Source organism: Euprymna scolopes, chromosome 15 (genome assembly GCF_053919585.1).
Source record: "Euprymna scolopes isolate OS-2025 chromosome 15, ASM5391958v1, whole genome shotgun sequence".
NCBI classification, from domain to species: domain Eukaryota; kingdom Metazoa; phylum Mollusca; class Cephalopoda; order Sepiida; family Sepiolidae; genus Euprymna; species Euprymna scolopes.
In genome coordinates this window covers 84,636,240-84,648,500 of record NC_136496.1, presented here as the reverse complement: position 1 = coordinate 84,648,500, position 12,261 = coordinate 84,636,240, and the positions used below count along the sequence as shown (strand labels likewise).

General features: G+C 34.7%; 1 long non-coding RNA gene and 1 pseudogene across 1 annotated transcript in view; both read left to right on the top strand.

Annotated features, from left to right (window-relative positions):
- Positions 1-12,261, top strand: part of LOC145294241 (uncharacterized) — an 80,472-nt gene that overhangs the window by 36,568 nt on the left and 31,643 nt on the right. The window lies entirely within an intron of this gene.
- LOC145294394 (U2 spliceosomal RNA) lies at positions 2,996-3,119 on the top strand (annotated as a pseudogene).

The following is a 12,261-nucleotide window of genomic DNA, read 5'->3' as shown; positions in this document are numbered from 1 at the left end:
ATGTGGACAAGGAAAGGTAAGCTATGGCTATGCCTGGAGGTGTCAGGCTACCACATGCCGAACCTTTATATCATCCGAACCTTTTTTTTGCTAAGTCTAGGCCCAGAATTGTCATTGTGGGCGTTTGAGTGAGCAACACATAAAGACCCACAGCGCGAATGCGGAATACGATTTATGCACTCACACCATTAATAAAAAAACGGTCTGAGGAAACAAGAACAATATCTGTTTTAATATGAAAAAAAAGAAAAAAAAAAACAATCTATCCCACCCAGTTTGTTTCAATTTTTCTAGTTTTCAGGTATTTCCTTGAGAAAAAAATAAAAATGAAAGATAAAAATAACACCCCAAAAATCAACGATGATTTTTTTTTAAATTTTTATTGTAAAAAAAACTTTACAAAAAAATGTGTTTATTTGACTTACCTTTGAACATTTTCTCGAACAAAAAAATCGTTCAATGTCAAGTTTCTTTCCAACTCCTCAAAAAACATTTTTAAACGTTTTCGGTGGTGATGAAAACGAATATCACATTTAAATTTTGGGCAGATTAGTAGTTTTCATTATATGAAGATTTTTTTAAAGTGGGGGATCACATTCCTATATAAATTTAACGTGAAATGAGCACCCAACTTCTGTCCATGTAGTTATTTCTTGATATTCGTTTTTAGCATCTCCGAAAACCGGCACTGTTTTAATTTTTTACTAAGATTCGTTCATCTTTTCATCTCATAATTTAGGACGCTGTCAGTAAGTTTACACAAACATACTTTTTTTCATTATACAACTTGTATAGTTGTTAACAGGTGCTTCAGCAGTTAAATATTTCACAAAAATTCTGTTTACATTAGGGGGCTGTGGAGCCCATTTATGTACATATATATATATATATATATATGCATATATATATATACATATATATTCATTTACATATATATATATATATATATATATATATATATATATATATATATATATATATATATATATATATGAATAAAAAAGAATACGAAAGTATAAAAGCTTATAACTTTTCTTTATTCGTTTTCAATTGGTGACGTGCAGGAATACAAAATAATATTATGAAAAAAAAATTAAAAAACTTTTTTCATAAGTACATAATTTTCGACCGATCCTTCAGTCTTCATCGGTGTAGTTAAAATATATATATATATATATATATATATATATATATATATATATATATATATATATATATATATATATATATATATAAATTATTCCAAAACAAGGAAAAATTTATGAAATGATGGAATCATTTGTTTTGTCTTAGACTTTCGGTGTTTGAACACTCTTATCAAAGAAGACTGTTGCTTTATTTTTGTTCGTTTTAGATAGTGTAGTCTTTGTGGATTAAATCCACGTAGAATGAGTATAAACATCTGCAGTCTATCTGAATCAATATGCACATTACACTGGTTGGCGCGAATTGTAAATTGAAGACTTATTGTCGCATCTTAGAAGACATTTTTTAGGTAAATTAGAATTATTTGAAAACCAGAAAATACCAAGGAAAATGTTATTAAATGATGCAACCATTTTTCTTTGTCATAGACTTCTGGTGTTTACACCCTTATCAAAGAAGAGTGTTGCCTTTAGTATCATTGTTGGTTTTAGTTGTTGTTTTTATTTTCTTCGTTTTAGATATTATTGTCTTGGGGGACTAAGTCCAGGTGGAGTGAAGAAAAACGTCGTCAATAAGAATATACGTTTTCAGTCGCGTACAAGCGACTCTATAAGCCAGTCTGTCGGTCCATCGGTCAGTCGGTCGGCCTGTCGGTCGGTCTGTCCGTAACACTTTTTTGTTTAGCCTTTTTGGTTAAGATAAAAGGTCTGTTGTTAAAAAATGCTGTTCTTAGTTTTTAAGCTTTTCTTGGCCTCTTGGCCAAGATCCAATGTAGCATCTGTTCCGGCAGATACTGCAAGCGGGGACCATATGTGGGGGCGACCCCACATATAAGACCTTGGTCAATGTAGGGGCAACCCTTCATACCAATTGTCACTATCCAGCTCCCCTACTCCCCGGGGAGTTGGTCCCCATTTCCCCATTCACTCCTCACATTAAAAATCGGCCTTGTGCCTAATTTGCTCGGTGGGGGAGCAAATAAATACTATCTGTTCCGGCAGATACTGCAAGCTATGACTAGCTAGGACTAGCTATGACTAGCAAAGATCAGATGTGGGGGCAACCCCACATTCTTGACCTTTAACCAGCTCCCATTTCCCACCTCTCGGGAGATGGTCCCCTTTTTCCCTTCCCCCTCCCTTGACTCCTCACATTAAAAATCGGCCTTGTGCCTAATTTGCTCGGTGGGGGAGCAAATAAATACCATCTGTTCCGGCAGATACTGCAAGCAAAGACCCTATGTGGGGGCGACCCCACAGATAAGACCTTGGTCAATGTAGGGGTAACCCTTCATACCAATTGTCACTATCCAGCTCCCCCTACTCCCCGGGGACCTGGTCCCCATTTCCCGTTCACTCCTCACTTTAAAAATCGACCTTGTGCCTAATTTGCTCAGTGGGGGAGCAAATAAATACCTCAAAGTGTAGTATCTGTATCGGCAGATACTGCAAGCAAAGACTATATGTGGGCGCGACCCTTCATACCAATCGTCACTATCCAGCTCCCCTACTCCCCGGGGAGCTGGTTCCCATTTCCCCTTCACTCCCCACATTTAAAATCGACCTTGTGCCTAATTTGCTCGGTGTGGGAGCCAATAAATACAGATTTTCTTGGCCTTTTGGCCAATATAAAAGGGTAGTATCTGTTCCGGTAGATACTGTAAGCAAAGACCATATGTTGGGGGAGCCCCACATATAAGACTTGGTCAATGTATGGGCAACCCTTCATACCAATTGTCACTATCACGCTCTCCTACTCCCCGGAGAGTTGGTCCCCATTTCCCCTTCACTCCTTACATAAAAATCAGCCGTGTGCCTAATTCGCTCTGTGGGGGGAGCAAATAAATACCCCCTTTTCTTGGCCTTTTGGCCAAGATCAAGCGTAGTATCTGTTCCGGAAGATACTGCAAGCAAAGATAATATGTGGGTGCAGCCCCACATATAAGACGTTCGTCAATGTAGGGGCGACCCTTCATACCAATTGTCACTATAAGCTCCCCTACTCCCCAAGGAGCTTGTCCCCATTTCTCCTTCACTCCTCACGTTAAAAATCGGCCTTGTGCTTAATTTGCTCGGTGGAGGTGCAAATAAATACAACTTTTCTTGGTATTTTGGCCAAGATCAAAGTGTAGTATATGTTCCGGAAGATACTGCAACCAAAGACCATATGTGGGGGCAGCCTCACATATAAGACCCTGGTCAATGTAAGGGCAACCTTTTATACCAATTGTCACTATCCAGCTCCTCTACTCCCCGGGGAGTTGGTCCCCATTTGCCCTTCACTCCTCACGTTAAAAATCGGCCCTGTGCCTAATTTGCTCGGTGGGGGGAGCAAATAAATACCATTTTCTTGGCCTTTTCGCCAAGATCAAAGTGTAGTATATGTCCTTACTACACGCTGTTCTTATTGTGATATATAGTCGGGATCACTTTTCTGTATTAATTTAATGTTAAATGATCACCCACTTTATAACTAGTCAGTCTCAAATCATCCAAGTCATTCTCTAGGTCATTCAAGTTGTTTTTGAAGGAGTCCAGTTATTTTTTAAGCATTCAACTCATTCTTAAGGTCATTCAATTCATCCTTAAGTTCATTAAAGTCATTCTAAGTCATTTACTTTTTATTCATTTAAGTCATTTCGGCCCATTTTTCGGTCATTTTACTTTATCCTTAAGAATTTCATGTCAATCTTACATTCACGCATTCATTCATTACACAAGAGCACTCGACTAATGACTGTCGGCCTTGTTCTTTATTAAACGCCAACGCGAATTGTATATTTATATATCGTTCTTTTATCTTTTAAGACGCATCATTTTCCCCTACTTCCCTCTTACATATCACTGTTACTTTTGAAATATGATTTCGATCGGTCTCTCAATGTTACGTTCAAGAAATAAAATTCGTTTTTTCTGTCGCGATTAATATAGAAATACCATTTTAATCACCAACTGCGTAGATTGCGAGCTCGCGTCTTTAGTAGATTCTAGCGTGTTTTTTTAAATTTCTTTTCAGTTTTGACCACATAATGAGTAGTATTCATTATATTAATAGTTTTAATCTAAATGCCCATCCGTTGATGGTGTTTCGGTATTCGCTCTAACCCCATTCTTTGCTTCAATTCCTACCCTATACGGTTTGAATATCCACGAAGTTTTATCAAGTTAGAATTGCAAAATGCTGAACAACAAAACATGGCTTGGAATTTATCCAAGATATCGCTTTTAAATATGACTGATTTTCTTTCAATTTAGTTTAAACTTCCTCGCAAAGGAAACAGTGATAACGTCATGTTTAACTTTTTTCATACATGGATGAAAGTATATATTCATATATTTGTTTGCCTCTTCCTCTTATGCGCCTTCTTTTTGCGATTGAGTAATTGCTGTGAATTGGATAAAGACGAAAATATATTTGGTATATTCTGTTGCATTTCAGATATGTAGAAATTATTATGTGATATGAGCTGTTCAATAAATATGCAAATAATATAAACGAAAAAGTATCGGATACACAACTAGAAAATGGAAATCGTCAACGTAAAAATGTTGCAGATAAAGAATGGTAATTCGTCTTGATCTTTGACAGTTTATAGAAGAAGATAAAGTTGGTGTTATTTCAAATTTAAATAAAGAAAACATTGAGGAATGTGATCTCATACATATTAAGATTAACTGTGAATGTTAGGGCAAGTATTTTAAGGATCTTGCAGTTTGTATGTTTGATCATTAATACCAGATAAAATAGAGTATCATCAATGTAGCCTATTCGAAGTTTAAAAAAATATATAAAAAACAGCTTCAAATTGAAACATTTTATATATTAAACACCACTGAGAACATTTTGAAATAGTTAACATAATGCATTAAACATGTGACGCTAATTTAATGCCTCTCACTCACCTTCAATAGTTAGTTTATCACCTGAAGATTATTCAGCATAGAATCGAAAAGGTTTGCGAACCACATGAGAATTAAAAAATAACATGTTTTACATTTTTATTTTGACACAAAACAGATCATGAGAAAACAGCTAAAAACATGGAAAAAATTATAATCTAGCAAACCAATTATATTATGTCCAACAATGTTTTCATAAATGAAACGTGAATATATCCTGCCGTTTTCTATAAAATATATATAATAAATAGTTCAGTATAAAATGGTCAGCTACAAATTAGACCATGTTTTAATATTAGTGTAACGTAACATACGCACAAGTGGTACCTTCGTCAAATAATAATAACGATATAACAATAGAATATTCAATCGGAATCTCTGGCAAAACTATATAAAGCAGACTTTGATGTAAACCGCCAAGGTACACTTTACGATATCCTAACGATCCAATATTCTCTTAATTATCTTCCTTCCGTATCCATAAATATGATCACGTATATTAAGAAAATGTCGCACGCATATATCAATAGCGCGTTTTGCAAACGTATAAATTATAGCGTGTACGCAGCATCCGTTTCCCTTTATTGTATATGTGCATACGCATTTGCAGACGCTGTTATACAAACAAATACCTCACGAACATTTTGATTGATATGTGTTAATTCCCATATCGACTCATGCCAGGTAACACTAGTGTGTCACTGAAATTAGTAAAAAATAATTAAAACTTACTAAACTTGAAGAGGCGACTTTTGTCGCCTTTTCAGTTAAGTTCACTTTGCCAGCTCACCATCGCTTCAAAAACTTCGTCAAGTTTGCCATTTGAAATACTTGAAACAAAAATGTTATATTAATCATTTCATCAATTAATTTTATTTATACACAAAATTACAATGTTCGCATTTATTATAGAAATAGAGAATATTAACAAGCATTCATAGACATAAGAATTCACAGTTTTCTAATTTTTATATGACCGTCAAGACATGACGAAGCTTGAGCTATTACATGTGGATATGTGCTCTTTTGTTAAGTTATAATATGATTATTTAATTTCCTAATAATAATAATAATAATAATAATAATAATAATAATAATAATAATAATAATAATAATAATAATAATAACAATAACAATAACAATAACAATAACAATAATAATAACAATAACAATAATAATAATAATAATAATAATAATAATAATAATAATAATAATAATAATAATCTGGGGAGACTTTTTGTCACTCAGCTTACAAGATACACCAGAAGCTATTATCAAGGAGATACCTTTGTTGACCAGTGTGAAAGCTCTTTGTGAGCCAATAATAAACAATATCAAGATCTTAAAACAGGACTAATAAACACTTCTAGGATCTTCACCTATGATTTCTTAATGGAATTTGGTATGGAAAAGGGCGTACTACTAATTATGAGAAAATGAAAACTGGAGACCACAAAAGGTATGGAAATACTTAACCAAACGGGGATGAGAGCACTAGGAGAACACGACGCGTATAAATACTTGGGAGTTCTGCAAGAAGACACCATCAAAACAACAGAAATGAAAGAAAGCATTAGAAAGGAATACCTCAGAAGAACAAAAAAAACCCATAGAAACTAAATTATATAGGAGAAACCTAATAAAAGATATACATACATGGGCAGTATAATTAGTAAGATACTCTGGACCGTTTATAAGGTGGACTAAGGAAGATTTGAGACAGCTCGATCAGAAGACTAGGAAACTCATAACCATGCATAATGCACTACACCCAAAAAAAGAACTAGAAAAATACATAATGCAAAACCCTGAAAGGATAATTATGGCAGCGAGAGACACAGAAAAAAAAATCAACAAAACAGAAAACAGAGAGACAAACGGTAAGACGAGAAAAGAAAAATGGAAAGAGAAACAACTTCACGGAAGATTCATAAAGATGAGAATAAGGTAGACACTTGGACATGGGTGTAAAAAGAACACGTAAACCGAGAAACTAAATTCTTAATTACTGCAGCACAATATCTCCATAAGAACCCATCGCATCAAATCAAATATCTGTGAAATACAAGGAAACAGCAAATGCAGACTCTGTGGTCAAAGAGACGAAACGATAAACCGTATAGTAAGCGAATGCAGAAAACTGGCCCAAAAGGAATACAAGAACGCGCACGGCCAGCTGGGAGGAACAGTACACTGGGTATTATGCAAACAACTGCACCTCAAACGCACAGGCAAATAGTACAAACACAAGCCGGCAACAGTACTTGAAAACAACCATCACAAAATCCTATGAGACATGAACATACAAACACGCAAAGCCATTCAAGCAAAAAGACCGGATATCGTAATAATTAACAAGAAAGAAAAGTCCTGTCAAATCGTAGACTTTGCTGTTCCAGTTGACCACCGGGTTTAATATCAAAGAAAAGGAGTAATGGAGCAAATTCACAGAGTTAGCCAGAGAGCTGAAAGGAATATAAATAATGAAAGAAAAGAAATATAATATCTATAATAGTAGGAGCACTAGGGACAATCCTGAATAAACTTTGAAAAAACTGGGAGAAATATGAATCAGAGTAATGGCTGGAAAGACAGCGAATAACAATAATGAAAACAGCTAAAATATTACGGAAAACTCTTGAATGCGGAGACTAATACACATTTGCTGCAAAGGCCAAAGATGAAGAGTTACATGGAAACAAGAACATTGAAGCTGCATATCTAAAAGTCTGCTATACCATCGCTCCGATTGCCCCATCATTGCCCCTCCAAAAAGAGTGAAGCCAAATAGCCGAGAAGGGTCAATCAGGATGGAAATACCAATGAGAGAGCGCTGACCAGACCAGTGCAGGACAAGTGTGAAATTAACTGGGAACTTTAGGAGGCTTATTGCCACTCAAATAACAGTGGAGACCAAGGACCGCTACCAGTGAGAAATCAATGGAAAGACGCTCTTGGGATAATGCAAATTTATTTGCAAATGTTATCGAAATAGGTGGAGAGTACAGGACATCTAAGGAGACTTTTTGTCACTCAGCTTCCAGGGAACGCTACAGGTTGGTCTCAAAGAGAGATCTGTGAGAACCCGTGTGAAAGCTCCTTGTGAACCAACAATATTAATAACGGTTATGCCGTTTGACTATATACCAAGGACAGAAACAATTGTTCCTCGACAAGTATATCATATGCGTTGGATTTTTTTGCATTTATTTATGTATAAATATGTTTACATGTGTGCATCGTCGAGGATATTGGCGTTTATGTCGTATTTGGGTAGAAAGAGCTCTGGATCTTGGCTGACAATCTTTCTAATCAATCTAAAAATACTAATTAGTTGCAACCATAAACACAAGCCCCATGGTAAGGAAATACCGGCTTAACGACCGTCAGAGCTAACCAAGTTCTACGGGCAGGTGAAGCCGTGGCTACCGAGAGTAAAGAAGGCTGATGCACATGATAGCGTGACGTCATTATCAGATCCACTTGTTGGTATATGGTCTAGGCTAACGACTCCTTATCAGCAGCAGTTTCATCTAGTTTTCAGTTTGCTGACTAACATTGTTTTTTCTTGCGTTGTTCCAAATTGCCAGGGAAACTATCCAGAAAACTCCAAAGTACATATATTATCTTTTACTAAAGAGACGGAGCAAGTCTCAATTGTGATACGTGCCATTAGAAGAGAATTTTTTATTCCAACCAAATATGTTAAAGTAAGTAATATTATTTGTTAATAATTAAACGTGTATTTAATTAGAGCTACATTCAAGTACTTTCATAATGTTTGATAACATTGTTAGTATAAATTAAAGAAACAATACTAGTTATTGCTATAACAGCAAATATTTTGTTGATATTTAACTGCTTATTTTCTTATAAGACCAAAAATCTATCAGGAAAATTGAAAATTTTATTTAATTTTGTTTTAGTTTTTAAAATTATAAAAAAAATAATTTTTACATGAGAATAATTGTACAAAATGTCCTTTTAATAATAAATAAAACCTTTCATTGTGTATTTCCAAATATTTTAAAGTTCTATATTTTTTTCTAAAGTAGGTTTGAAAATTATTCACCACGTGGCTATTAAGAAAATTAGCACTGACTGAACGTTATATATTAAAATTGATTGTTTCTTTTTAGAATTATAAACAAATAATTTTTGCATGAGAATATTTGTAAAAAAATCTTTTTTTTATTTATTTACTTGCCTCCCCACGAGGGCACAGTTAGACACAAGATCGGTTTTTAATGTGGGAAAATCTAGTTCCCCAAAAGGAGCACTCTGGATAGGAACACAAATAAAATTAAAATTGTCTCAATCATGATGGATTTCTCCTCCACTGACCGAGGACAGAACAAATGAAGTGTAGCATCAGAACAGATACTACACTGTGATCCTGTGCCGAAGATACATGTTACCAAAGACAACTGTGTTTTAACTTAGTTTTTTATTTACTTCCAAACCAAAGTGGTGTCAAGGATATTAGAATGAAAACAAATATCGTTTGTTAAAATAATTTATCGGTTGTGTTTAATATGTTTTTTTATTGTTTGTTCATAATTCAGTTTTATCAGTATTAAATTGTATATTGTTTTAAAATTACTTAATTTTACATAGATAATATCTATATTATCAATCCTCCTCTGTAAAGTTGCAAAAAATAACATTCAACTCGTGATTTTTCTCTAAATTAAATTAAAAAATATTTTTGCAGTAGTAACTTTTATTGTTTGTTTTTATTTAAATTATTGTTTCACTTTTAAAATTATACATCGTTTGTGTTTAATGTTTTTTAATTGTTTGTTTCCTTAATTCATAATTTAGTTTTATCAGTATTAAATTGTATATTGCTTTAAAATTACTAAATTTTACAGAGGTAATATTTATATTTTATATTGAATAAAGTTCAGTTTAAGTATTAATCGAACTGTGTTCCTTGTTCTTTTTAAAAATGTTTTATTGCTCTTTATCAAATGGTCCTCATATAGTATTGAAAGTTTGGCAGTCTGACAAATCTTACCTACATTGCCTGCAGGCATTTTTCAGTTAACAGCCCTTCTTCTTACTCTCGCTGGTTGTGGTGATGCACACTTTAGCCTTGATTGACAGTCGTATAGAGATGGTGACCTTATAAAAATAACTGGGAAGGAACCTTCACAAATACAATCTATTCTTATGATGAATACAAAATCAAATGATTTAAATCTGGGGCGGGCTACGGATTTCGTGCAGGACTCTGTCCCTTCGAATCAGAAGTTCTAACGGGAAGCATTTCTGTCACTGCAGTATCGAGTTTGCTCGAATCAGAGACATTTTGCAAGCAGGAGCTGTATTGGTTGGGGAGATGGTAGATGGAGAAAGAACGAAACACGAAACAGAAAAAAAGAACCATATTGCAGAAGGAGAATAAAAGGTGACCTGAAGAGATTAAGAAAATATCTAGGTCGAATTCATGCATGATTCAAAGGACAGTAGAAAAATTCAAGCAAAGAAAAAAGAACTAGATAGACGATATAGTGGAGCAGGTTATCTCAATATTCCATAAGAATCTTTCACTTAGTGATACAAGCACCAAGTGAAAGATTGTATCCACAATCTGCCCCACTAATCAAAACTGAAATTTAAGGAGTTTAATACCACTATGGAAGAGATAAAACAGCAGATCATGGCAAAATATTTCGAGATTCTTTTTTTTTCTTTTAAACAGTGGTCACCACTTATCAAGGCCCGGAAGCCACTCAGGGATAAGGGTTATTGCAAGTACAATACGTTAGTGTGGAGATTTGATGAAGTGTTTACTTAAGGGGGCGGTTCATTAGGAATTTGTTAACGTTGGACTTGAACACATCCAAGTTGTAGTAAGGTGGGAAGCAGGCAGACGGAACAGAGTTACACAGGCGTGCAGTTCTAAGAAAGAAGTTTTGTTCGGAAGTATAATAACATATTATGTTATTAATTCAAAACAAACCAGTCAAGGTTTATAAGAAATCTAGAAGGAGGTGAAACGTAAACGTTGGATCGTCACCCTAACCCTAACCCTTAAGAAGCTACAAAGCTTTGGTCAAGTACATGGCCAGGAGAGACTACCCACAAGGTTGATGCTGAATGGGTCGCTAAAGTGAATGGAATACTGGAAGGGCATAAACAAGAGGATACCCGAATTTTTGTTTACGATTTGAGAAAACAAATGAAGCTCATGCCTTAGTGGAAAAGACCTGAACTTGATGGAATTCATGGATTCTGAGAGGCTTACTGTTTCTCCTGATTTCCGTGTAAGATTTTGCCAGATGGCAGAATGGCTTGTAGTGGGAACAACTATTTTAATAATGAAAGATCCTGCTAAAGGGCCAGATGTTCCAAATTATAGACTAATTGCTTGCTTGAACATGCTTTAAAAGATACTGACACGGATTTTGGAAGACGTGACATAGATAAACAGTTCTAGAGCTTATAACTATTTTGAAGTAAATGGTTCATTACGAGTCAACCAAAAATGAAAGATGAAAAAGCGGTTTGGGAACAAAAGACCAACTATTGATGAATAAATTTACTTTTAAAAAGTAGAGAAAAACAAACTTGAATGTAGCTTGGATAGATTAAAAGAAAGCTTCTGGTGTGGTGCCGCATTAATAGGTTGAAAGGACGTTGAAAAGGTTAGGGATGGCTGGAAATATAATTGAGTTCATCGGGAAAAGTATGAGCAGTTGGAAACAGAAAAACGGTCCAACGTCATGTACACGTCATGTACACGTCATGTACACGGGAGCATGTTATACTTCTCTCCTACCCACCCACGGCAAGTTCAATAATTCCAAGCTCTTACAAGAGCTGACCGTGAAAGTGAAAATCACTCTGGTTTTGTTTGTGGGGGTACATTAAGCGAAAAATAAAACGTAAAACATTAAAAGCCAAAGAAACAAACGGATATTATCTCGAAGACTTGCATCAAAAATTAGTTTAAATGGTTCTCGAAAGAGAGACATCTATATATTAATACGATAGGTGTGTGTGGTATTTTCTGTGTCACGCTTACTTTCATGTTGTATAATCGTTATGCACTTCCATTTCTTGTGATAAATAATTTTACCAAGAATTCTTCATAAGTTTTAGTTTCGGTTTCGATTATAGCTGATGACACTTAAGTCATTTAATTTTTTTAATAAATAATTTTACTAAGGATTCTTCATAATTTTGGTTCGGTTTCGATTATAGCTGA